Raw genomic sequence first — 26521 nt, forward strand, 5'->3', positions numbered from 1 at the left:
TGCGTCTCAAATGCTTCCTGATGGGGGTAGCAGGCTACATCGAAGAACTGCTGTGGTAACGTGTTTTTTACCATGAGCAGAGGATAATGCAGATTGTTTACATGAAGAGCAGGTAACAAACCAGTTATGAGAGTTCAAATGAGAAATGTTCTCCCCTAGGTTCAGGCCTTTAAATACTGTTCCCCTACTTGGTGGCACTCCTTGAGGGGTTAGGAGGTACAGCCTTGCTGGAGGGAGTCGGTATGGTGTTGCATATATATACATATACATAAACATACACACACACACACACACACACACACACACACACACACACACATATGAGTTTAGGCTGTGCCTGGGGCTCTTTTGGGTAAAATTATCTCATAATGAAAGCCTGTTGAGCTTCCCATTTCTTAACCCCCATGCAGCATTTGTAAGAGGTGTCTGACTTCTAATTTTGTTTTAGAATGGGTAGCTTTATATGCAGTTTTTAATGGCATGGCTTATAGCTTAATAAATACAAATGAACGGTGCTTTGCTATGATTAGATAACCTTACTAACAATGTATTTATCTGTAGACAGTATCTAATTATTGGCAAATTTAATGTCTGGTGGTCTTATTTTTTTCTATTTTAAGCATCATTTTTTATTTCATATGTAGTTTTTCCTTTTCATTCTTTTTCATCAACTGAAGTGTGACAGTTCACGCAGACCTATTTTTAGGTTTTGTTCCCTATGTTGTGCCGTTAAAATAGGCTTCGCTATCATCTCCACAACTGAGAAATTAGTTCCTCTGTAGATATCAAGGTGTGCTTCTATTTTAGCCACCAGTGCCTTTGTTTTCATTCTGTGTTTGTCAGTTGAAGCCCACAGGCTGTGTGATAAGTCGATAACCTTGTTTCTGATGGACAACCATTGGCATGAAGCCTATAGCAAGGTAGTTTTCCAGGAGTCTTCCTTGCGGGCCTCCTGGAGTGCTGTGCCTCTTATGAACAGGGTGCTGTGGTATAGCCTGGCACCCCGCTAGGCATCTTCTCCTTCTTTTTCATTTTGTTCTCAGAAGTCCTCAGTATAAAGGGCAGCAATGGGCACACTGCAGAGATCCACAGACGTTGACTGGCCCAGGGGAGATGGCATAGCTCACTGTCTCTTGTTCCTGCTAAAACTCAACTGTTTCTTGCTACCGTCTTGCAGAAATATTCTCAGGACTAAAAGAACAAAGTTTAAAAATGAACATACTTAATGATAAAATTCATCAACTTTCCACTTAAGTCTTTATTTAATATATCTTGGGAAACTGGGATGTTATCACACCAGAATGTGTGGATGTACATAATTACAGGCTTTAGAGACGTTTCTATATTTTTGTATGTTGAGGTCATTTATAGTTTAAAACTTGAAATGCAGCTCGAATTAGATCTCGCATACCAATTTACTGTAAGCTGTTAAAGCCTTAAACCATTTTGACAAAAATATTTATAAACAGCTGAAATGGAGCAATCTGTGATGGTAAGTGTTTGATTTAATGATTATGAATCTGTCAATTTCTCTATCTACTTTTATTCTCACGAAGGTAACATGCTTTAGAATCCAGCTCTGGTGATCTCATGCAGATGGTTTAGGCATTGAGTCCTGATATTACAACTGTATTCACTCAAGTGCTGTGCCTGACCATCATCTTTACTATGAAATTATACTTTGTTTTGGCTAGCTTGTGTCTCTGTGTGTGTTTACTATGCAAGCAGATAGCCTACATGTTCATGAATGGAAGTCAGAGGGTGACATGAGGTATCTTCTTCAATTGAAATCCACCTTGGATTTTGTGACAGAGTTGCTCGCTGCACCTGGTGCATATAAATTTGACTCCGTTAGCTGCCCATTGAGCTACCTCTCTGTCCCCTGCTCCCTGCCAAGTGTGATGGTTATCCCACCCTCAGGCCTAACTGTTATGTGTGCATTGGAGAATCTAAACTCTGATACTTGCAGCTGACCCATCTCTTTAGGCCCTGCTTTGTGTGTTTAAAATGCAAATACACACACACACACACACACACACACACACACACACACAGACATGAATTTGGAAAATAACTTCAGAATTTTAAAAGGAGCAAACATCCCCCTCTTGCCTTACAGTCTATCCTTCTGTCCAAAAGGAAGTTCATTTCAAATCTTCACAGAATCAAGCAGACCTATTAACTGTAGCCAGAGGAACAGCCAGGAGACCCTTCATGACTATGTTTTACTTGTATGAGTCCACCAAGCCCTGTAATTACTCCTGACTGACAGAGATATGATGTTTTTGTTGGTAGCTCGAACCCTCAGAGGTGTGAAATCTGATGCTGTTGCATAGTCTGTCTTGTTCCATCCACCTTCAGCCATCATCAACTCAGTTCGAACATTAGAATCTTGTTGACAGACAGAGCAAAGCAGACTGAGCCAAGCTAAGCTCGCCGTGCTGGTTCTGTGCTGGATGAATGAGGGCAGGAAACCTCTGCAGAACTTTAAGATGCTAAACTCTGACATCTTTACTTCATAATGAAGAAACAAGTTGGGATTCTTCATCCAAAAGTAATTGTCCTCCAGACGCAAGTTCATGTGATAGCACCTACTCATGTTTGGTATTTAGTGTATCAATTCCCCTGTTGCCTCTGTGACCAAGGCTGACCACACCCATATTACAAAGGAAGAAACTGGGGGATGGGCCCAGCAGATAATTGTCCTAGAGTGTATATCAATCAAGAGGCAGAAGTAGAACTTAAACCCAGGCATATGTCTCTTTAAAGAGATATTTTCCTCCATGTTTCCCAAAGATGGTTTTGGGTGAGTTGGGTTTCAGTGTCCCTGCCTTGTCTGTAGGAAGCACCAGCATTGTGCCTCTCTGTCTTTGTGCGTGTGTCAAGCACAGTAAGTTCTTTCTAGTTATCTGTGAGCCTTGACACTTGTGTATCCTTTTCTACCACCTTTGGTCAATGTAAACTTACATGGGATGTAATAGCCTCAGGTGAAAGCAAGTTCCCGTATGAAAGGGTAAGCTTGACCTCTTGCATCAAGGAAATTAGGAAGATACATTTATCAAGTTTTCCAGAAAATGTTCTTCTATGTCTTTGCAACCATCCTGCTTAGTTTTAAAAACTCTCTTAAGACTTTGAATGTGCATTAGAATTGGTGGGACATTAGTTTCTTTTCCTGTGGCTGTGAGACAAGAGTCTGACAAAAGTAACTCACCAGTGTGGTGGCTTTTTTCAGTGCTTGGTCGATGGGTGTAGTCCATCATTGCAGGCAAAGTCACAGCAGCGGGAGCTTGGGCTGTATTGCATCTGCAGTAAAGAAGCAGAGACAATGGTGTGTCTTTCCACTTCAACTTATGCAATCCAGGTAATCCCTGTGTGCACGCTCTGCAGCCCTCTTTAAAGAGACATATGCCTGGGTTTAAGTTCTACTTCTGCTTCTTGATTGATATACACTCTAGGACAAATTATCTGCTGGGCCTATCCCCCAGTTTTTTCCTTTGTAACATGGGTGTGGTCAGCCATGGTCACAGAGGCAATTGACAGTGACCTAACCATCACCTTGAGTGACTGTTCTTCTAATACTCTTATTGATTGAGGGTAAAACCATTGTCCTGTAGGAGGTGGTGTCAGCACAAAATATCTAGATAGCTAGATAACCATAGCATTCATTGTAGCAATCTGAAGGACCATGACAGTTTGTGTTTAAAAGCTTCCTATGGGTAGAGTTAGAAGAACGGCAGCAGGCTGACACGCTAGGTGGCTTATTTTGTGTGCCAGGTATGGTTTCTGTTGCTGCTATTAAAACACTATGACCCAAATCAACTTGGGAAGGAAAGGCCTTCTTTTATCATATAACATGTAGTCTACAATCCAAGAAAATCAGGGCAGGAACTCAAGCTTGAAACCTGGAGGCAGGAGCTGATACAGAGGCCATGGAGGGATGCTGCTTACTGGCTTGCTCCCCATGGCTTACCAACCCTGCTTTCTTGTGCAATCCAGGATCATCTGCCCACAGTGGGCTAGGCCCTCTTAAGTCAATCATTAGTCAAAAAGTAACCCACAGATTTCCCCACAGGCTAATCTTATAGAGGCGTTTTCTCAATTAATATTCTTTTTCCCCAGATGACCCTAACTTATGTCAAATTGATAGAAAAATTAGCCTGTCACTTTTGGGATCTTTTGGGTTTGCCTCCTGAGACATAAGATAAAAAGGTCTATAAATATGAACACTCAAGGGAGGCCCCTTGAGTGGTACAGGGTTGCAGATGGCAAAGTTGAGCCCCAATATATTTAAATGCTTTCTGCTCTTTTTATTATGCTGGCTATAGTGCAGAACTTTGGAATTGTGGGAGTGGCATAAAGACTGCAAATTCACCTCCAAACTGGGATAAATTAGGGTGGTTTGTTTGTCTTAATGAGGAAGTACAAATATAAGCATTGGTAGTCTATTTCTTTGCAACATTATGCTTCCTGTGTAATATTTATGCATACTATCTGTTTGAGAATGGCCGTAGGCTTTATATCAGATAAGCACTGAGATCTTATGGTTTGCCACAGTTGACATTTGTTTCTTATATATGGTATAGGCCTGTGGTTTTTACAGGAACCCAGACTGATGGAGACTCTGGTACCTTCACATAGTGTCCTGAGGCTCCTCTGGGCTTGGATAGACAGATGAAGAAAGAGAGCTGAGGCTCGAGGGGGTGGGGTGCTCCAGGCACATGCTAGAAATACAGGATGCTCTATGTAGTACACCACTTCTACCTAGAGACAGGACAAGAGTCAAGTTAGTTGCTCACACAACTGCCAGGGATGTAGAGAAAGATAAGGAGGCTCAGAAGAAAAGCTAAACAAATCAGAGAAGAGAAGGGGGGGGCAGATAGAGCGATCCTTCTAAGTTAGGACGTGAATGGGAGAGCAGGCCAGTCACACTTTTGCCTCCTCTCAGTTGTGGAGATCAACCCCAGGGCCCTGCCACACACTCGACCAGTGCTCTGGTGCAGAGCGTCACACCCCAAGCTCCATTCAGAATTCCTAAATCCTTTTTAAAAGGAGCCTTGATGGATCTGCGGATGCCCACACATCATTCTGATAGCAAGCCCACTAACAGAGGAGGTGCCCTTTCCATTTGGCTCTCTTGTCACCAAGGTCTCGGCCACGTGGCTGAGACCCTAGGACTGTTTTCCTAAGAAGACCTGTAGATACCTCGTGGGACAAATTAGGGAAGTGACTTCGTGACTTGTGAAGCAATGACTGTCAATATCAAGAAAGCTGCTTTAGAATTAAGTGTACTTGCAAGGCAGCTCAGACACATTTTGAATGTAATATTTAAATTTGGGGATCTGGAACCTGAAGAGGCCACCTCCTATAGCCAGGCAGGAACCCCAGTGGAGCACTAGAGATACCAACCCACCCACAAAACTTTCAACCCAGAATTTATCCTGTCTAGGAGAAATGGATGTGGAACATTTTTTAAAAGGCCGAATGGGTGGTTTGCGTGATTGCCATTCCCCACAAGTGGTTGAGCATTAGTAGTACCCAGAAGCACGTGCACACTAAGGGGATCTCGGTGCCTTCCTTCTCCCAAGCAGCTCCTAAGAACTGCTGCACTTGCCCTGCACAAAGACTGACACAGGCCTTATTTCTGATTCCATGAGCCCAGTGAAGCACCTACCACCCCGAGCACGCACATTAACCAAAGTTAACTAAAAGCAATGTTAATCTGGGTATTCTCCATGGGGCGCTAATCTCAAACACGCTTCTTTTATTATTATTATTAAATTAACTTCAATTTTCTCTCTGGTAGAATTAAGAAAAAACATTCAGAGTATGCAATCTGGTGTTATGGGTTTCTTAAGTGTTCATTGCAAAATTATTAATGATTTTTAATTCACACGTATTTTTCACAAATCTCCCTGCTTGTTTTGTACTCGCTCACGCCTCAAGGCTACTCACTGTGTATGCGCTTCTGACTTTTGTTTCTGAGCAAGTATTGTTAAAAATGCTTCCTTCGTGGTCAGAGATAGAAACAAAAGGATGTAGGATTCAGAGGCAAGCTGTCCTGAGCATCCAGGCTCTGTGTTCCCTTCTGGTGTGTAATGGGGGTAAAATGGCCTCGTCTTCAGGAATCCGAGAATCCAGTAGAGAACAAAACTCAGACAGCGGTGTGATGGGGAAAGAGTTTGCTCACAGCATACCCTGGTGCACTGAAAGAATAGCAGGGGAGAAAGCGGCCCAGTTTTTTGAGCACAGAGGGGAGCCAGTGAGTCTCTGGATCTGGTCAAGGTGAATGCTTTCTGAATGGCTGCCTTTAAAGAATTTAACTTTTAAAAGTCTTTGAGAGACAAGGAAGAATGGCTGACGTCTTTGGAAAAAGAAAAGCCCCAAGTGTATTAACTCACTTCTCCTGAAGCCCAAAGAGAAGATGAGAAAGACTAAGGACACAGATCCGAGGATGGAGAGACAGAGGGCCTGGCATGCCAACCCAAGTCAGTTTCTAAAACGTGTGCGGCCGGCCTCTGGGGGACTTCGGCTGAGGAGGCACACCTGGGGGAACGTTTTAGAAGAGCGCTCTTGCAGAGGACCTAAGAAAGGAGAAATGGGAAGAAAGGGATGATTAGGATGGTTATTTCTGTGAGAAATAACACAGTACAAGCAAAGGGCTGGGGAGCAGTAGAGAACGCGGCAGGTTTAGGCTATAACCAGGGCACGCATGCTTGACTGTGAGCTGGGATGAGTAACGAAGAGGAGGGAGAAGCAATGTAGACCTTCCGGTGTGACTCTGGGGGATACTGTGCAGGCTTCTGGGGTAGAATATGGAAGAAAAGGCCTGAATCGGGGCATGTGTCAGGCTTTGTTGCTGCGACAGATGTGACCGGCACTAATTCGGAATTCTTGATTTTGGCAAGTTTTCAGACGGTCAACTTCCTTAGCAGGAAAGGTGTGGCAGATATGATGGCTTCTCTTCATTATCAACCTGATTTAACTTAGAATCACCATAGAAGACATGGGTGTGTCCGTGAAGACCTTTCCAAGGATATTGCAGCGAGTGAGAAGAATACTGCCATCGTGGGTGGCACCATTCCTTGGGCTCTGGTCCCAGCCTGAATAAAATGTAGAGCGTGAGCTAAGCGCCAGTGTCCCTTTCTCTCTGCTTCCTGGCTGTGGGTGTGGTGTGACACCTTCAAGGAAGACCGCAGCCTCCAACAGCGAACCAGATTAAACCTGCCTGTTGCTTTTTATACAGCACTGCCACAGCAGTAAGAATACTGTGGTTAGGAAAGCAGCCCACAGCATGCTAGCCAGGAGGCGAGCTTGCCTGTGCTAGGACATTTTCTCCTTTTTCTCCTTCTGTTCCATTTGGGCTCCCAGCCATGGGGTGGGTGGCCCACGTTCAGGGAAGGACTTCACCCTCTGGTTAATCCTCTCTGAAGAACCTGCTTAGACCCACCCAAAGCTGTCTGTCCTTGACTAATGTAGGTAGGTCACTTTCCTCAACCCAGTCAAGTTGACATCAAGATGATCCACCCCAGAGGTGATGCAGGACTCCACCTGAAATAAGGTACCTGGAAGATTTGTGGATTTATGGAGTGGAGGCGGAGGGCGGTTCACCAAGATTTATGGTTTCATAGAGTGAAGGCGAAGGGCAGAACCTTAAAGATCACTCAACAGAGAGAGTAGAGGTGGACATGACAATAATACCTCAGGAAAAATAGCCTTCTGTGGAGAGACATATTTTCACTGAACTGATTTTGAGACTGAATGTTCAAGATATCAGAGTGCAGATACTTACCAAGTTTAAGAGGTACTAAGCTCTTGTTGTTTTAACCAAAAATGATGGTTTACGTAGGCATTTTTCTCTGCACCGGAATTCTGGCATGCTCATAGTGTTTGTAGCCCTGGAAATTAAATAATAAATAAGTAAATAAATAAATAAATTTTTAATAAGTAAAAGATAGATAATGAAATTAGAAACAGAAAATGAATGTGGTGCTAATAGAAAGGGGCTTGGTGATTCAGGATTCTCCAGAGGAAAAGATCCAGCAGGACATCTAGCTATTTAGAGAGCTGTTGTGCAGAAGTGGCTTGGAAAGCTGTGGGTGTTAGTCTAAGGTCTGTGGCTGCGTCAATGGGCTAGGCTGCTTGCTGTTTGGGGAAATGCAAATGTAGGTCTTCCAGTGCCCAGCCAGCACTTTATGGAATTCACCTTCCCAGACCCCTCACATAGGGTTTCTGCATTACTTAAGGTAGAGTTGCTTATGCAAGGAACCTTGGCCTTTGCTCTTCAGGCCTCTAACCGATTGGAAGCCTGCCCTACCTATTGAAACTAATAGACTTTACTTAAGAGTCACCCACAGAAAATATAACCACAATTAATAAATGTCTTCATAGTAACGTTTAGCCTTGTGTCTGACCAAATGCCTGAACTCCATAGTCCTGCCAATACAACACACAAAAAATTAACCATCACTGATCAACACTGATGCCTCCAAACAGACACGATTTAACCGAACCCGACCCCAACTGAGTACTCTTGTCTTGTGTTGCCTTCTTCTGTCTCTGCAAACCCTTCCCCCTCCTTCCTTGGTGCCTTGCCTTAATTCATCTTTCATATTCTATGTGAATAGCCTTCATTTATGACTAGGAAGTGCCATATACATCTATGACTTGGCAAACATTCTTGCCCAATAAAGCGATAGATTCTGTTGGACATTAGATACTAAACGCCTTCTACACAAAGGACGTTCTCTGCCTCAGAGTGAGCATAGAACTGCTCTGCGGGTATAAAATTAAATATTTAGAAAAAAGTTTGACAACATAGGTATTCAACCATAGTATGCTCTTCCACTTGGCCTATGATCTCCCCAAGTGTATGTTTTTGATACATATAAGATAGGTAGCATCAGATGTGTATTCTCTCCAGCCCAGTAGTAAAACCGTTGGTTACCCCCGATATAGTTTCATGACTCCACTCATGAGTATATCTTGCTTGGCAGGTTAGTATCCTTGCAAGAATAATCGTAACTAGGTGACACTGTTGGTGAGCCTTCTTCCCCAGCAGCCTCCACAGCATCCGTTAGCCTGGAAACACTTGACATTGATTGCTCTACTTCATTCATACTTCCCAAAGGGGCGTGGCAGACATAGAACACGCAGCTCCCAAGCGACACGTGATAAACAATGACCAGAATGCCCACATCTTATCTCTTCACCGCAAATAAACCAGACGCACGCTTTTTAGAACAGTGGCAGGGTGGCCTCTCCCACTTGTCCCATGTCAAGATGAAACTGACATGAGGAAGCCTGTGTTTAAGAAGTGACACAGGGTGACCGACATTCTGCTGTGCAGAGCCCACATCAGGGAGGAGGATGAAGATATCTCTGAACTGGCAGGGACTGACCAGGGAAGGAAGGCATCATCGGGAGGTAGCAGGAGAGGCTGCCTTTTCCCCATCCCTACCTCATCTGTGTACTCTGTTCCCTTCGTCCTGGCTCAGGACCCGTTCCAGCTCCCTACGCTCTGCGGGTGGAGGGCTGGAGGGGAAACCTAGAAGCATACCCACAAAGTGGCTGAATCACCACTTCCTCCTATGAATACACAAATGAAATCCATATTGTGTAACAAGCCCACAGGAAAAAAAAAGGGGGGGGAGGTTTGGCAGGCACGGTAGAAACCCAATCTGGAAACTACAAATTTAAAAACAATTATTTTAAATTTCATATCACAGACTTCCTTTGGAGGCTTCCGTTCACTGCATCTATATTAGGCTATCCTCCTGGGAGTAGGAACAGAAGCATTTCAGAGCTTCGTGCTGCCCGGGGCCCGTGGATTTTATAGGCTACATAAAAGCATACTTGAGTCCTGTACTACAGATACAGTCTTTTATTCTGATATATAATTTCATTCAACAGTAGTAGACATATATACGTGGTCTGTTGATTTGCAGTTTGGGAACAATTTCAACTTGCTTCCTTCCAGAGAGCATTATTAACAGCCAATGGCATACGGCCTCAGGCTCTTTCACAGGTGAGAGGGGAGGTTGAAAGAGAGGGCTGCAGAGCGCTCTGCAGGCCCCCCTGCCCCCAGATAATTTACTGCCTGTCTGTGGTAATGGCTGAATGTATATATCTTCCACCGTATGTAGCCTTCCATTTAGACTTCTAATCCATGCTACAGAATAAGAACTGGTTTGTGAAAAAGAAACCCTCCCTTGGAGTGGAACTAATTAACTTGCTGGTTCCTTTCAGACCCTTTGACTATAACCCAGTGGGCCCTAGGAATATCCCTGGGTAGGAAATGACCTACACTTCCACTTCCAGTTGTGGGGATCATTTATTCTGATGCTGCTCCACCCCTAACCAACCCTCTACTTTGCATATTAAAGTTAGGCTTCTAGTCATTGAGTCTCCTCAGTGCCTGGACAGCGTGAGTTGAAAAAGAACTGTTTCCCAGTTCATGCATGCATTGTTCACTGGTTTGAAAGTTGTGTGAAAGACAAGGATTCACTCACTTTGCTGACCAAGACTCCCGGGTTTTATTTGTTTAAAATGTTGTTTTCCAAAGGCATTGGCATCCCCTTTAGTGGGAATGGTGGAATGCCTCCTGCCTTTAGAACTTAAATTTAGTGACGTTAACAGAATTCAGAAGGAAGCTTGATCTTTTGCCAGCTGATGGCGATTTCAGATCACTGGAAATCTTGAACAAAATGAAAAATTGCTTGAGCTCATATCAAATATCAGAGTTTATAAGAGCCTCATTATAGAAACTGCACAGTTCCTATAATAGGAAGTTTCCTATGTGAAGATATTTAATCAAAAACACAAGGCAAATGAACTAGGACCCGAATCAATGTGGGGGTGGGTAAAGCTTTTATTTTGTCATTTAAAAATACACTTAAAGAGCAGGAAATTCATTCCTCTTCATTTCCAGAACGTCTAGTGCTTTCTAAAAGTCCAACAAGGCATTTAAATACTAAAGCACATAATTTTCTAGCCTTCAATTCTGTTAAAAAACTAACAAGCTTTGGTCCACATGTTACTGGAAATTCACTCACTCTATATTTCTTTATTCGATACATATCCTTTGTTTCCAGAAAGGATAGTGGTAACTTAGAGGTAGCCCACCGTAGGACCTTCAGTAAAGTATAATGTATTTACTGTAATGTCAGCAATGAGGGGTTCACGGACAGGGTAAGCACTGATTTTGGTAAAGTGTTGGTCTCCGTCAAGGGGTGGTTTACACTAGCGTTTGTCCTTCAGAGGCTGGAAGTCAGCATCCTTTCAGGACTAAGGTGTTCCTCTGATACACCATGTTTTTATTGGCTGGCAGACCATAAAAGGTGTCAAGTCTATAAAATCATTGTGCTAAGTCTCTCATAAGAAGATACCTATCATGCATTTTTAATCTGTCCCATTCCATGAATGGTATCTACACAGCGTCTTAAATTATGAACGTCTAAACTACTCACTTCAAATTGCAACTAAAACCAGGTAAAGATTTGACCTCACCTACTACAATTATCATCTGGAGCTCAATGATATAGTTATTTATATTTACGTGAAAGTTTAGCTTTCTGCTGTAACATCCAAATATGTGTATGCACGTGGGCCATGTCTGTTCATGCACATAACGGAATGCTATAAACCTCATAACAGAGAATTAAATTTTAACATTCGACACAAAATCTTTTATGTTTAAAACATTTTAAAATATTTAAATATAAAATATTTAAAATAAAATACCTAGATACAAAGCTCAGGTGATGCTTTCAATTTTTTTAAAGTTAGGAAATTGGATTGCATCTCACACGGGAGCTTGTGGAGAGGCAGTAACCCTGACCCAGGAGCACTCTGGTGAGGAGGAAAGACAAGGGACATAACAGCACACAGTACATTGAATCTGAATTTATTCGCTTCCAGGGAATAGCTGTCAAGTGTCCAACAGTCTGCCCAAGTCCTTTTGCCACACAACTTTGTCTCTTACTGAAGTGTGGCCATTCGATTTTCCAGAAATTTCCTTTTCAGTTTTCCAAGCTCCTACCCTCTAGGCCATTGTGCAGTGCCACTCGGATGCTGCTGACTGTGCGTTCTGTTTCCTAGGGAGGAGGGCTCAGTTCCGTAAGAGACAATTTGTAGGTAGAGATGTTTTTGAGGTTTCAATCAGCTATCAGCTAGTACGTTGCAATGAAGAAAAAGTCTTACTTAGTTAAGGACCAGATCAGCACTGTGAAGAAACATGGTGTTCTTTAAGTATTATTATCCTTTAATTACATGATTGTTGCTTAACTACTTGAGTTTAAATCTCCACATTTTATTAATTCCATTTTACTTTAAATAATAGAATTTGGAGAAAATTTGGGAATTTATTTGCGATTGAACCGAGTTTAAGTTGTTGGGTCATTTGGTATTACGTTTCTTTGGTTGACTGTTCTTTTTCAATTCAGATATACTTTAGACAAGGTTAATTTTTGTGTAAGAGTGAAAATGTATTCCACAGTGACGTAAGATTTGAGGAGGGGTGTTTAGTATCAGGATATTGCTATAATATACTTTTACCAAGGTTAGAGGAAAAATAATTCTATAGGATTATTTAAAACTGGGTTTAATATCTATCATTATTCTCTACCTGTCTGTTCCGTATAAAAAGGGGATTACTAAAAATAATTGAGGAAATTTTCATTTTTCTAAAAAATAAACAGGTTAAAATTCCATTCTCTAACATTATACACACGCATTTTTTTTTTTTAAAAAGAGGTTCCAAATTGATCCTTTCCTTAATGTTTTTGAAAATCTGAATCATGGTTTGGGTTAAGTGTCTGTCCTCAGTCTTCAGACTGGGACATTCCCTCGTTGTTCCTGCCTGCAACATGAACCCAAAGGGGACCAGATTCCAGCTAGTGATAGATGGTTCTTGTGAGAGCACACACAGGAGCCGAGGGAGCCTGGAACTGTACTGTAGCCGCCCTCTGACACTGGTGACAAACCCTCCCTCTGCTTAATGGCACAGCCAGATTCCTTGGATGCCTTTGTGCCTAAAGGCTCCCATACCTCTTGTGTCTTAGTTCGAGCTCGGTGCCGTAGCCACTCTTTGTGTGTGTGCACACGCATGTGTACGTGTACATGTGTTGTGTGTGAACTAGACCGGCACTCTCCTCTGAGTCCCTTTCAATGGAAAACCAACTGACTGAGATTTGCAGTGTGTCAAAAGCTTTGAAAAGATAGCTTTACCGGACTTTATTTCTAAAGCTTTTTACTACCTCTCAAGAAAGACCTGGTGGGGTCTCCTAATTTAGTTGGTGCACGCCAACTATTAATACAAATGTCTATTTCAACCTGGCTCCTTTCATTTGTACAAGTTTAGGGCTGTCCAGTCAGCCATGCCTAGGCGGGTCGCGATGCCATTCAGGCCTGGAAACCTGCGCTTAATTCTCTCCGGGGCAGCCTCAGAGCATGCTGTGGCCTCAGCTCACCAAACACTGTCTTTTATCCCTTCGCAGTTACTTAGCCTCCTTTCTGTAAGAACCTGTGGTGTCTCATCAATGGAGGCGATTATCCAATGGCTATGAAAATGCTAAACCACTTTCCCTGTCTCCATGGAGGTTACTACAGAAGAAAAGAAACGCGTTGCGGCTGCTCTTGCGGTGATATTACAGTATCTGGTTTAATCAGCATCACTAATTGCACATTGTGTTTTCTTCAGAAAGAGATTAAGGTAGCTCAATTTTCAGTACCAACAAAATAAAGCCTTTTTATTGAGAAGAGAGAATTTTAATTACTGTTCACTACCTGACCCTCTCTCTACAAGGTGCACCAATGGCTTTGAATATATAGAAATCCGAAGCAGTGTAGCCCCCTGCATTGTCTCTGATACTAATCTCCCAGATGAAGTGTGTCCAAGCTTTGTTTCTCCTGGTTTCTCTATCATAATTCTTGCCTGGAATTTAATAGGCATTTAATAAAGATCATGTAAGGGTGGACTTTTAAAATACACGCATTTGGGGTTGGGGATTTAGCTCAGTGGTAGAGCGCTTACCTAGGAAGCACAAGGCCCTGGGTTCGGTCCCCAGCTCCGAAAAAAAAAGAACCAAAAAAAAAAATACACGCATTTATGATGACAAACCCTTCCACTGTCCAAGAACTGTGGAGTCTAAGGTCAAAATGTGGGCTTTGGAAAGTGGCCGACCTTTGGGTAAAACCCTGCATCCATGGTACTTGTGGTAGAGGTCATAGCTGGTACATGCCATTTCCAGGTAGTTCTTTCTACCAAAGGGATTCTCCTCCCTCAAGCAATTGTTTACTATCTGTATAGCCTTGGGGAGGTGCCCTGTAAACCTTTCTGAGTCATGTAAGTTTTGTCATCTCAACGAGGGATGCTCAAGTTTCCTGGAAATAGCTACACAAAAGCTGCTTGTGTCCAGAAAAGCAACAGCAAAGACCTGGAAAAGAGTTTGCAGTTCCAAGAGTGTACAATTTCTGAGGAGCCACAAGTAGGCAATGCTTGTGGCCTAGGGCTGAACGCAGTCAACAAGAGTGAAGTGACAGTCTGAGCCATCCTGGTGATGTCAAGTTCTGTGCTGCAGGACCACAGGGGAGGCTTCGTGAAAGCAATATAAGTCCTTCATCTTTGATGGATGCTGTCACTAGAGGGGTACCAAGGGCGGCCATCTCAGAACCTGTAGTGAGGGAGGAGAGGGAGGTAAGGGAGGTGACAGAGCGAAGAACCTGGAAACATGGTGGACAAAACAACGTGGTGTCTGCATCTGTGATGGCATAAAGGGAGACTGGTACAGCATGAGCGGTCCTCAATGACACTCATTCTGTGAACACTGCCTTTCTATACCTCCTGCACAAAGGAGAGGCTTTCTCCTGGTTGCAAGTCTATTTGACCATGCTATAGGGAAGACAGGAGTATGTGTTTATGCAAATTCCCTCATAACTCATCATAAACAATATTTAAGCGGCAACATGTAAGGTAATATGGAAATTCTGAGTGACTTAAGCAGACAGGTTTGTTTGTTTATAGTGATGACTTTGTGAAAATGTTATGTTACTTAAGTTAAACAGAGTTTTGGGAGGTTTTGTTTATGTGTTTTGTTTTATGGTTTTGGGTTTGGTGCAGTGTGTAGGGTGGAACCTAGAGCCTTGCCCACTCTAGTTCTGTACACTCCACTGGGTCACCGCCTCAGCCCTTACCTTGTAAGAGTCTCCTCAGCCAGAAAAGGACATGTCCACTTCTTTATCTTTCAACCTGCAGATCTTTGCAGCAACTCACAAACCTTATATCAGAACGTGACTACTACTTTTTTACCTTCTCCCCCACACAAACACACGCACGCACACACACACACACACACACTCACACACACACACACACGCACACACACACACAGACAGACACACACTCACGCACGCACACACACACGGAGACACACACACAGACACACACACAGACACACACACATTCACACACACAAAACACACACATTCACACATATACACATTCACACACACATTCATACACACAGACACACACACATTCACATACACAAAACACACACATACACATTCACACACACATTCATACACACAGACACACACACACATTCACACACACAAAACACACACATATTCACACACAGACACACACAACGCACACATATTCACACAAACACACTCTCTCTCTCTCTCTCTCTCTCTCTCTCTCTCTCTCTCTCTCTCCTGGCACAGCTTGTCTTATCTGTCTCTTAGAATGCTCCAGAGGCCTCCTGACTTCTCTCTGTGTGTATACACCATTGTCTTTGCAGCTCTTTCCTCACAATGTCCACCACACTTTGCAAACTGAACTCAGAACCTCTGCCTTGTGGTGTTTTGTGTCGTGACTAAAAGCCATATTCTTACCATGACTCATGTGTCCTTGTTTCCTCCCCACTTTGCCTCTGTGCTCAGCCTTTCCCTCCACTTACTGCAGTTCAGAGAGCCGATAAATTGCTTCCTTGACCCTCTAAAAGTATCTTCCTCCACTCATGGGCATCTCCCCTTGCTGTTCCCTTTGCCTTTTCTCTGACAGAGCCCTCCCACGAACACCTTATTAATTAGCCCTCTCCCACTTACTTGTTCCTAGGCCTGCTTTTCCTCCTACAGTATTTTTTGCTTGGTTTTTATCAACCATCTGCCATATTATTTATAAACATTCTCTTAAAGCCTTCCTCCCTCCTAAGAGTGATAGCAGGGACTCAACTGGATTTGCTGTGCGTCCGCTGTCTCTACAATGTGCAGAACGCCTGGCACACTGTAGGTGTTTAGCAGTTACTAAGAGAATGGGCAGATAAAGGGCCAGCCTCATTCTTCCCACTCCCAACAGACAACCAACCCCCAGCGCTCTGAGGTCTGGCGCACGAGGGATTTCTGTTCTGTGTCTCTGAGTTTGTGACTCTGTTTGGTGCCCCTGCCCACTTGGAGATGTCCGTGTCTCCTTCCGTGATCTTTATTCTGCAGTGTTTTGTCCTCTTGTGTTCTCATACATACTAATTTTGGTCCCTAAGCCATTTCTCCCCCTCCCCCAAATGTCTATTTGTAAAAATTTTCAAGAACTGTTGTAGGTGTCCTGGGCAAACTTTAGGGGATTGCTAAGCTCATTCCCTGGGATACACGGCTTCAGAGAAAGGTTGAGTAGCAGCCTTAGTCCCACACGATGGTGGGGGATGGGGGCCGGCTAAAGCGAGGCTGGTTGGGTATTTCATAGAGGACCTGGGTTCCTCCCCTTTCCCTTACTGGTCCAGTGTATATACCCACCTCCATGGCTTCCTGCCATTCCTCCTCCCAGTGTCCTCCAGGAACGAGAAGCCACCACAGGTGGCCCACTTTTGCTTTCCCCGTCTACCAACATCCCTCCAGTTCTCCTTCAGCACCTTGCACCAGACTGCAGAGACAAGGACACCATTTCCTCCAGATCTATATTCTTTTTGGTTCTCTACTTTTTCCCTTCCCTTATACGCAGTTACTAAAACTCTCTACTGCCATCGGCACACGGTTGGTACTTCATGCTTTCTGCTCCGCCTTCTGCACACGTGCTGATTCATCCCAGCATGCTTTTCCCAAGCTCATAATCTTTAAAACACATTGTCCCAGGTTACAGTCAGCCACAGGTGACATTCGAGGGGACACTCACTTGAGATCTCCAGAACTTACTTCTGCCTTCATTTTCTCACATAACTGTTTGGCCACTGATGGTTAAAATGCTGGTCATCCTGACAGGACCTAGAATCACCAAAGAGAGAAACTTACAGGCATGCCTGTGGAGGAGCTAAGGGAGATTCTAGAATAAGTTAATTGAGGCGGGAAAGCACACCTGGAATATGGGCAGCACCGAGCTGTAGGCTGGGGTCCCAGACCAAAGAAATTGGGAAAGTTTGCAGGGTAGTCACATCCATCACCCCCTGCTTCCTGGCTGTGGACAAAGTGTCTCTTGCTCCTGCCTGTGAGCCTTACCTGCTGTGGGGGGGTCTGTGCCCTCAAATTGTGACACACACTTCTCTCTAAGGATTTTTGGTTTTAGGCATTTGTCATATCTATAAGAAAAAAATGTAAGCAAGAGTACAGTGAAACCATTCAATTGGACAACTCCATGGATAGAAAGAAAGGTTTGTTGGGGATTAAACTGCCTAGGCTCTCTCTTGTTGGGCGGGGCACAGGGGAACAGAGAGAAGAACAAAATGGTGGAAAATCAAACAGATTGTATTTGACAGTCAACAGTGTGGGCATCTTTGAGCTGATAACGGGCTGTTCTTGATTGGCAGCTAGATGCCCTTGCCCAAGGTAGCTGACCTTGGTGGGTGGATTAAGGGATGCTCCTGGAAGATTAAGAGAGGTTTCTGGAATACACATAAACCTGCCTTAAGGCAGATTTATTCCCCTACTGAGGGATTCTTAACCTGAGGTGGAGGATTTCCTAGGGAATCCATGGGGGACTTCAGAGTATGTTGTGTATACAACACTGAAAAGATTAAAAACAAAAAGATAGTGATTGAAGCCACAGTAGCCTATATCCACTTTGAAAGGTTGCTGACTGCTCAGGCTCCTCTGTCTCTGCCTAAGCCCCTGGCTTCAGCTGTTGCCAGGATACAGATGAGAATGAAGGAGTTCCGGTCACCCATATTCACAGCCCAGTTTTTTTGTTTTGTTTTGTTTTGTTTTTAGGAGTTAAGTTATGTCACTTACTGCTGGACATTGCCTAACGTCTTTGTAACTCATTCTCTGTATGACTCTAATACAAAGAGTTACTATTTATAAAGCTCTTAATAACTTTTGGTAGTGTGGAAGTGGTAGACATTGACACAGCCCCAAACATGAAGGACATTGAGTGAATATTTACACTTGATGAACCTCTTCTCAGTTTTGAAGTAGATTTCCATTTTCAGGGCCCTGACTTTTACTGGAATAGTCATTTGGGAACTCATATACTATGAGTCAATCAGCGCTCTCTCTCTCTCTCTCTCTCTCTCTCTCTCTCTCTCTCTCTCTTTTTCTCTCTTTGTCCCCCCCCCTCCCCCTCCCTCTTCCCCTCTTTCCCTGGGTGTTAGGAATCTGCTAGCATACATTTAATGGTGAAAAACTTTCAGGACAGTAAAGAGTATTACCATGTCCACTTTTAGCAGTGTCCCTGGAACTGGAGTTGAGAATGCATGTAAGTTGAATCAGTGTGAGATGAGTATAAATGGACTTTTAAGTACTTACCTGGAGCAATCAAAATGGCACACGTTAAAAGTTCTTAAACTTAGCAGAAAGAGATCCATTCAATACGTACAATGTAATGGAAATTGGTGAGGCAGTAGGAACTGCTTTCGAGCTCTATTAAAAAGGAATGCCTTTTTGAAGCTATAGAAGCTAGGGAAGTTCTCTCTCCTGTGTTCCTCATGTTTGTTGTGTCGTACCAAGCCACTAACTGTTATGCTGGTCATCTATTTCCATGTAAGTTAGCAGTTCTGATTCTGTACCAGCAGGAGAAAGGCTCAGGTAAGGATAAAGCCACAGAGCTAAGTTACATCCCAGTACCGTGAACACAGTGGAGGTTCCCAAGGTTCTCCCTGCACTGACCCTTGACCTGCCGAGTGATGGAGGCATCACTGGTGCTGACTGTAAACCTCTCCTGCCCCTCACGCTACCATCCACTCCTAAAAGTCATGGCAATGGCGCAGATACAAAGGCAAACTTATAATCCTTACTCTCTGAGTTTTGCAGACTGTATTTTAATAATTGTGCAGTCTTTCTTTTTTTTTAAGTGGTTGAAACACCCTGAATTGGGAGAAAGCTAGAAATTCAAAATTACTGACTTGGACCTTTTCTGTAAATAGATATGGGGGGAGGGGAGATAGCAACTTAATTAAGGTCCCATTTAAAAGTTCCCACAGTGAAGTGATATCAAGTGGTAATATATTTTTTATAATCCAGAAGTAGACTTTTGAGAAGTACAGAAAATTCCAGGCAATTGCATGTGATCTATGCTCAAGGTCCTTACTTGATAGATGTTCACTATCTCTGCTCTCCCTTCCTTCCTTCCTTTCTCACCTTTTACCTTTTCTCTCCTCCTTTCTTCTCTTCTTCTCTTCCCTTTAAAAAGATAACATTTGAAATGTAAATACATAAAATATCCAAGAAAAAAAGGAAAAATTTTTAAAAAGATAAAGAAGGTTATTATAATATCTGAGTAAATGCATATTATCCTGGAAAATACATAACCTGTACTCGGTGTGCTATAATGTAAATATATCTGATTTTTTTTTTTGGTTCTTTTTTTTCTTTTTTTTTTTTTTTTTCGGAGCTGGGGACCGAACCCAGGGCCTTGCGCTTCCTAGGCAAGCGCTCTACCACTGAGCTAAATCCCCAACCCCAATATATCTGATTTAAAATTATAGTGACACTGCATTTTCATGTTGTATCATAAGGAAATAATTGGGAATACAGCCACATAAGTATACTGGAATATATAGACATTTATAAGCCCTAAATCTGAATAAACGTCAGTGGACAACGAGGCAATACATTTAAGTGGGATAAATGAATGGATAAAGATCCTCTAATGCTCCCTTATGTGGAAATTTTGGTGGCAAAAATGTATGTGCCTATTCCACATATAAAAACATTTATTCATAAAAGGTAGAAAATGTGTTTTTATTATGGCGATGGCTGGTCCATCTGTTTAGGTATGACTAGATTTCTAAATACAGTTGCTGTTTGTCTATAAAAGGCAAACGTTACATGAGAAGTTTGTTTTTAAGAGTTGAATCTGTTTTTATGATCTTTACAACAAGCCAGATAGAACCCATTACTCTTCCTCCCTCCCTCCCTCCCTCCCTCCCTCCCTCCCTCCCTCCCTCCCTCCCTCCTTCCCTCCCTCCCTCCCTCCGTTCCTTCCTCCTTTCTGAAAATGGTTTATTTTTTCTTACACTTCAAGTGTCAGTCTATCATCAAAGGGAGTGCAGGCAGAAACTGAAGCAGAGGCCATGGGGAAGCACTGCTTCCTAGGCTTGCTCAGCCTACGTTCTTATACAACCCAGGACCATTTGCTGGGGGATGGCACCACCTACGGTGGGCTGAGTCTCCTCATTAATCACAAATGGAGAAAACGCCCCAGAGACAGGCTCACAGTTAGCCTTCCTGGCTCCTTTCTCTCTTGAACTTAAAAGAGCAGCACTATAGGCTTGAGAGAGTATTTTCCTCTAATTTTCCTTCCTAGTGTAGAAACCACTAAAACAACAACAACAACAACAACAAAAACTAAATTGAGAGACTCTGATACTCTCCTTAGGTAATATTATGTATTTGTAGCAAAGGTAATATCTACCTAAGGGTGACCCTGTGTGGCAGCAAATAGATGCTCTAAATGACGACTAATGTTTATTTCAGCTAAGTGACTAAGCACTTTTATTACACAAAATCAGTTCAGATACTGAAGGATTATACAGCCTTTGCAAACATACTTTTAATACATATATTCTATGATGGTATCTTTTCAGTTGCTTCTCTCTGATGTATTATTTGCATATTAGTAGTTTCAAATGTTATCTACAGTTTACTATAAATTTGAATTGGGCCAGTTGTTCATATTGACCATTTGGCTAACTGAAGTCACCAGACTGTATTTTAGAACACAGTTTACAAAATAGTTTGAAAGACCATTCTCTTATTAAGTGGATGTGGTCTTCAGTAGGGAGATTTTTTTGTTGTTGTTTAGGTCAGAACTCCTATTCCTTTTGGGTATTTTCCCATAGGGACTCTTACTTACCTTGAAACCTCTGAAATTTGTGTTTATCTGAGTACCATCCTTACTACCTAGGTAACATCCCATTGAGGGGCAGATGCATTTATTCTGCAATGAAGAGAAACCCAAAGGGCCCTTTCTGGAATGTGAGACTTAAAGTTACACTCAAAAATACAACACTTAAAAGTATAACGGTAGTCCTTTAAAAGCTTATTTTAAAGTGTCACTCCCAATGCCTCGGGCCAGCATGAATGTTTCCAACTCATACTTATCAGCAGCCATTTTGAAAGCACCTTCAGGTGAGGTCTTGATACGGTGGAGACTGAAATGTGATCAGTCTCTGTGCGTGGATGAGATTTCTGCTTGTAGACTGGCAACTCTGGAAAGGTACAGACTCCTCGGCCAGATTCCACTGGATCAGATGGAGAGATCTACCACTCTGCACCTTTATCTGAGCGTCTACTACACATGATGCATAGTCACCTGAGAAAGAAGTGTGTGTGCATTGGAGGCTTGCAGCTAGCAATACTGATCTCCCCATAGCTCTTGTACGTTGCTTTTGTTTTGCATTGACCAAAGGTGTATGTGAGTGTGATGCCCTAGTCCATATCTAAAATAATACCAACTTGTTTTAAATACCAGTCGTTTGAAAACAACTTTCGTATCCCTATCTGTGCATGTGTGAAATGGGAAAACAGCTTTTGTCCCATCTAAAAGGAATGGCAGAATTCCTACCCAGTTTAAAAAAAAAAAAGTGTCATGTAGTGAAACTAATTTACTTCAGCCAGAAATTCAAATGAGTTGTCGTCGATTTGAGAAGAGCGTTAGCACTCTCTGCCAACCATAGTTGTGACAGTGGCCAAACAAAGAACGGCCAATATCGCTTTCTAATTGCCTCGAGTAACAATGCAGACTCCTGTGATGGGCCAGCTCATTTATCAAGCTCATCGTGGCTTACTTTCTCTCCCAGAATGCTAAGCTTCCTTGGAACACTGTCCATCAAGCCTCGGCTACTGGCTGATTGCTTCCCACCACACTGTTCTGATTAGCTTTTTAGAGTCTGCTCCCCCTGCAGGCTCCCTTCCTCCCCTCCTGCTGGGGCCGGAGGCCTGAGCATTGCCCTTCCTGCTGCCCGACCATAAATCAGGCAGCTCAGTGCCTGGGCATTCTCTAGTTCTACACTCAGGGCCCTGACTTCGAGAGTTCTGTGATTTAACTGTTTCGCTTGGCATGGCTCTTGGTTTTTCTTGATCCAAACTTTGATTTGTAGAAACATTTTGATGATTTGCATGGGCAGAAAGGGTCTTTTCAGTAATTTCATTTTAGAAAAATCAACATGTCGGGTTTTGTGAATGTTAGTCATAATTTAGAAGTATGCATTTGGAGTATATTTTAGAAAACCGAATTAAAAATTTGGCTTTTATGGTTAGTTGTTAGGAATCTTCAGTACAAGGGATGCACTAGAAAACTATCCACCACTGAGGAAAAAAACACTCCTGTCTCTCAGGGAACCCAGAAGAAGCAATAAGGAGACTCTGAAGAGCCTTACTGGTGGTTAGTCCCAGACAAAGCACTTATCACTCAGGTCTCTGAGGAGAGTATCCACTGTAGATCCCCAAGAGCAGTCGGGTAAGTTGAGTCTCTTCACACAGAGAAAATCGACCAGAGTCAGTGCTAGAGACTTGCAGATATCTGTGAGCCTAGATTTCCAGAGCAAGGGGCAGGGGAGATGGTTCAGCAGACGAGAGCAATTGTTATTCCAGGGAGTCCAGGGTAGATCCTCAATATAATTTACGGTAGATCACAACCATCTGTGGCCAGTTCCTGGGGATCTGACTCTTCCTCCGGGTCTTCTTAGGCACAGTGTACCCACATAGTACCCATACATACATTTAGGCAAACAGTCATTCACATAAAATAAACATTAAAAGTCTTAAGACCTGTTCCAGAGGCAGAGGCAGAAGGGCTGGAGGAAATGCTTTAGCTGGGAGTAAATTCTGGCTTTTCATCCTATAGACTTTGTGATGTCTAGCTTTCTTCTCTGAGCTTCAGTTCCTCTACTTGGCATTTCAAGGACATTTAAAGCTATGAGTAGTATACCGTATACCCCAGAGTTCCTAGTCCTCAGGAAGAATCAATAGAAGAAGGGCTGTTCTTCTCTTTCTTCCTCCTACGAGAGTGAGTGGAATAACATCTACTGGAAACAGATTTAGTTCTTCTGTCTCACAGGGCTAAGTAAAGCTTACCCCACCATATTTCAAACAAAGCTCTTGAAAGATTACCTGGTTTATCCCCGGTAAGTTTTTGAAAGAGTTTTGTAGAAACTGCAAGAATGGAGCCAGGGGAGGCCACACAGAATCTGGAGCAAGGTACCTCTGACATATGACATGGCTGATAGAATGAGACTGCATATTGCTTGTTTGTTTCACTGCTTTAAAATTATTAAAGGTGATGTTTCTTAGTTTCCTATGTATCACTGTACCTTGATTGTGTTCTCTCCTGCCAATCAACCCCACTGTTTATGTCCTTCACTATTTGCCTTATGAAAGAAGGAGAAAAGAACAGGAGCCCCAACACTTAGTGTATATACATTTACTGTTTTCATATTTCTTGATGAATTGGTCTTTTATTACTATAAATTTTCATCTTTATCATATGGCTAATATTTACTTGAAGCCTACTTTATCAGATATTTGAATATGGTATCTTCATGTCTTTTGTTTGCCTGGTACACTGACTACCAGCCTTTAAGTCTTTGTCTTATGCCTCCACCACATAGGTCTCTTTCTTGGGGACAACAGATGGTTGGTGGTTGTTTCATAAGCAACTAATCTATGCCATTCGACTGGAGAGCTAAGAGGACACTTATATTTGGAGTCATTATAGAGAGAAGGTTGATGACTCCTGTGATTTGGTCGTTTGTTTGATGACTCCCTAGTTGATTTGATTGATGTTTTATTCTTTGCTTTCAACCTTCTTACAATCAGAACTTGCTACTTTATTGTGTTGGACTTGATTTCTTCCTAATTTTCCTTCGGTCATCTGTACTTCTCATAAAGCTTACTCTTTCCCACTTGCTTAGGTTTAATCATATCCCAGAGTTGGGGGAGGGTGTGGTCATGCTTATTTACTTTTCTTCATGAAACTGTGAATGTTGTATTCACTCTACTTTATGCCAGAAATCCCTGATATACTTTGTCATGCTTGGTCTAGTCTATTGGTGATGTTTTGCCTGAGGTTTATTTAATTCATTGAGTTCACTACTTTATCTATCTATCTATCTATCTATCTATCTATCTATCTATCTACCTACCTATCTACCTACCTATCTACCTTCTTATCTACCTATCTGCTTCAGTAGTTACTGTTTGCTTTATCAGCGTCTCAATTTCTTTGCTGATATAAATATACTTTAAATTTATTAAAGTTTACTTAGGAAAGTAGAAATGACTGAGAGAAAAGAAAAAGGACTGAAAGAAAAGAAAATGGAAGATCGCTGAACCTTGAGAAACAAAGGTGCAATCTAGAAGTTCCATTTAGAGTTTCGCATTCTTCAGTTTCTTATTCTCTTCACCTTGACCAGTTGTGAGTCTCTGTAATACTATCCACTTCAAATAGAAGGCTCTTCTATGATGAGGCTTGAGAGATGCATTAATCTATCGGTATAGTAATACGTCACTGAAAGTCAATTTGAGAATATGTCCATTTACCACAATATTAGTAATAGATTGTCCCCTGTGGCCTATGACCTATCTGGCCACAGGTTCTTAGTCCAACACTGGGACCACATATGGGTCTCATCATGCAGATTGAGACTTAAATTCTCTAAGAGAGTGTTGGCTATTTCCATACTATTCATGGCAGTGCTGTACTGTAGGCCAACTCTGTCATTATTGTTCCATCCAGCATTCACATCTGGGCAACACCGATACGTGTTTATATTGGGGTTTGTACACATGAGTGTATTGTCTATTCATGGAGGCTGGACACGGAGGGTATCAGATCCTTTGTAGCTGGAGTTACAGGCAATTGTGAGCTGCTGGAAATGGGACTTGAGTCTTCTGTGAGAGTATTCCTTGCTCTTAACACCTGAGCTGTCTCTCCAGCACCATACTTGATATTTTTTTAAATACTTGTATGTCTAGTATTTATTATGAGACTTGGTCTTATGAATCCAACTTAATTTTAAACATATACTTACTATTGCATCTTAAATATATTGTGTTTATTAAAATAAGAGGAATACTGTTAAAAATTAACTAAAATGGAATTAAGATTTGTGATTCCCCTATTGAGTTTATATACAAATGAAATAAAATTGTTTCTTCAAGAACAAAAGAGTGAAAGAAAAAGTTCACAATAAAACACTGTGTGAGCAGATTTACTTTAACATAAAAATTTAAACCTACACTTTGCCCCTAAAAATAGAATAAAAAAACAAATCAAAACAAAACAATGTATAAAATCAACATATCCCAGCCTGAGCAGCCACTTTCTGCAGTCCAAGTGGAAGGATGGTCGGTTGAAGGCGGAGGCTCATTTTTGATCGTGCTCAACTTGGAGCTGCCCCTGAAGTGGTCTGAGCCTCTCGACACTGAGGCTTCCTGTCTCTGCAGACCAGGAGTACTTCTTCACATTCCTAGCCTTGCAGTTGTCACTCACATGAGACTGCACAGTGTGTCCATCTGTGTGACTATGGTCTTAAGTCAAGGGTGCTTCCCAAGTGTGCTGTGTGTGAGCAGAAGCAGGTAGAGCACCGAGCTATTGCGGTTGCTCTCATGCTACGTCTTTCCAATTCTGCTCAGTAGTAAAAGCCCTGCAGGCAGGACAAGGTTGCAAGGGGTGTCCCTGGAGTCTTGGGCTATATCATAGATAGTTAGCTCATTAACAAAGAAGGCAAAGCCATCACAAAAGGCCAAACCACCAAACCCAGAATCCTTCACCACTGAGCCTCCTGCTCTCTGAGCCCCTCAGGATGTTCGTGTCTAGCCCTCTCCTAATCCGTTATGGTCACTCCCCACCCAATTTACCTAGAGGCTTTAGCAGGTTAATTACCAAGTCCTTGACTTCTCAGGCTCCCACGAAGCTGTCGTTGATAGAGGACGCCTTCTCAAAAAGGCACCAGGACACAAGCTTTTCGAACATAGCCCACCCACACCTGAAGCTACAGTTTCAGCAGGTCCTCCAGATGCATTCGGCATCCTGAGAACTGTGGGTTAGACTGCCAGCATGAATGCCTTTTCAGGGATGCCTGAGAGCCGTGGGGTG

At 42.6% G+C, this 26521-nt stretch overlaps 1 protein-coding gene and 1 long non-coding RNA gene across 2 annotated transcripts in view; one reads left to right on the forward strand and one right to left on the reverse strand.

The window, feature by feature from the left end:
* Nucleotides 1–26521, forward strand: part of Col25a1 (collagen type XXV alpha 1 chain) — a 399159-nt gene that overhangs the window by 197034 nt on the left and 175604 nt on the right. The gene's annotated exons all lie outside the window — the stretch shown is intronic.
* Nucleotides 3161–9555, reverse strand: LOC103691705 (uncharacterized). Its single transcript, XR_591337.4, has 4 exons — nt 9458–9555; nt 7790–7895; nt 4629–4761; nt 3161–3303 (listed from the first exon to the last, which is right to left on the reverse strand). It is a non-coding gene; the product is annotated as an uncharacterized LOC103691705 (long non-coding RNA).

The sequence above is a fragment of the Rattus norvegicus genome, chromosome 2, assembly GCF_036323735.1.
Source record: "Rattus norvegicus strain BN/NHsdMcwi chromosome 2, GRCr8, whole genome shotgun sequence".
Lineage (NCBI taxonomy): Eukaryota > Metazoa > Chordata > Mammalia > Rodentia > Muridae > Rattus > Rattus norvegicus.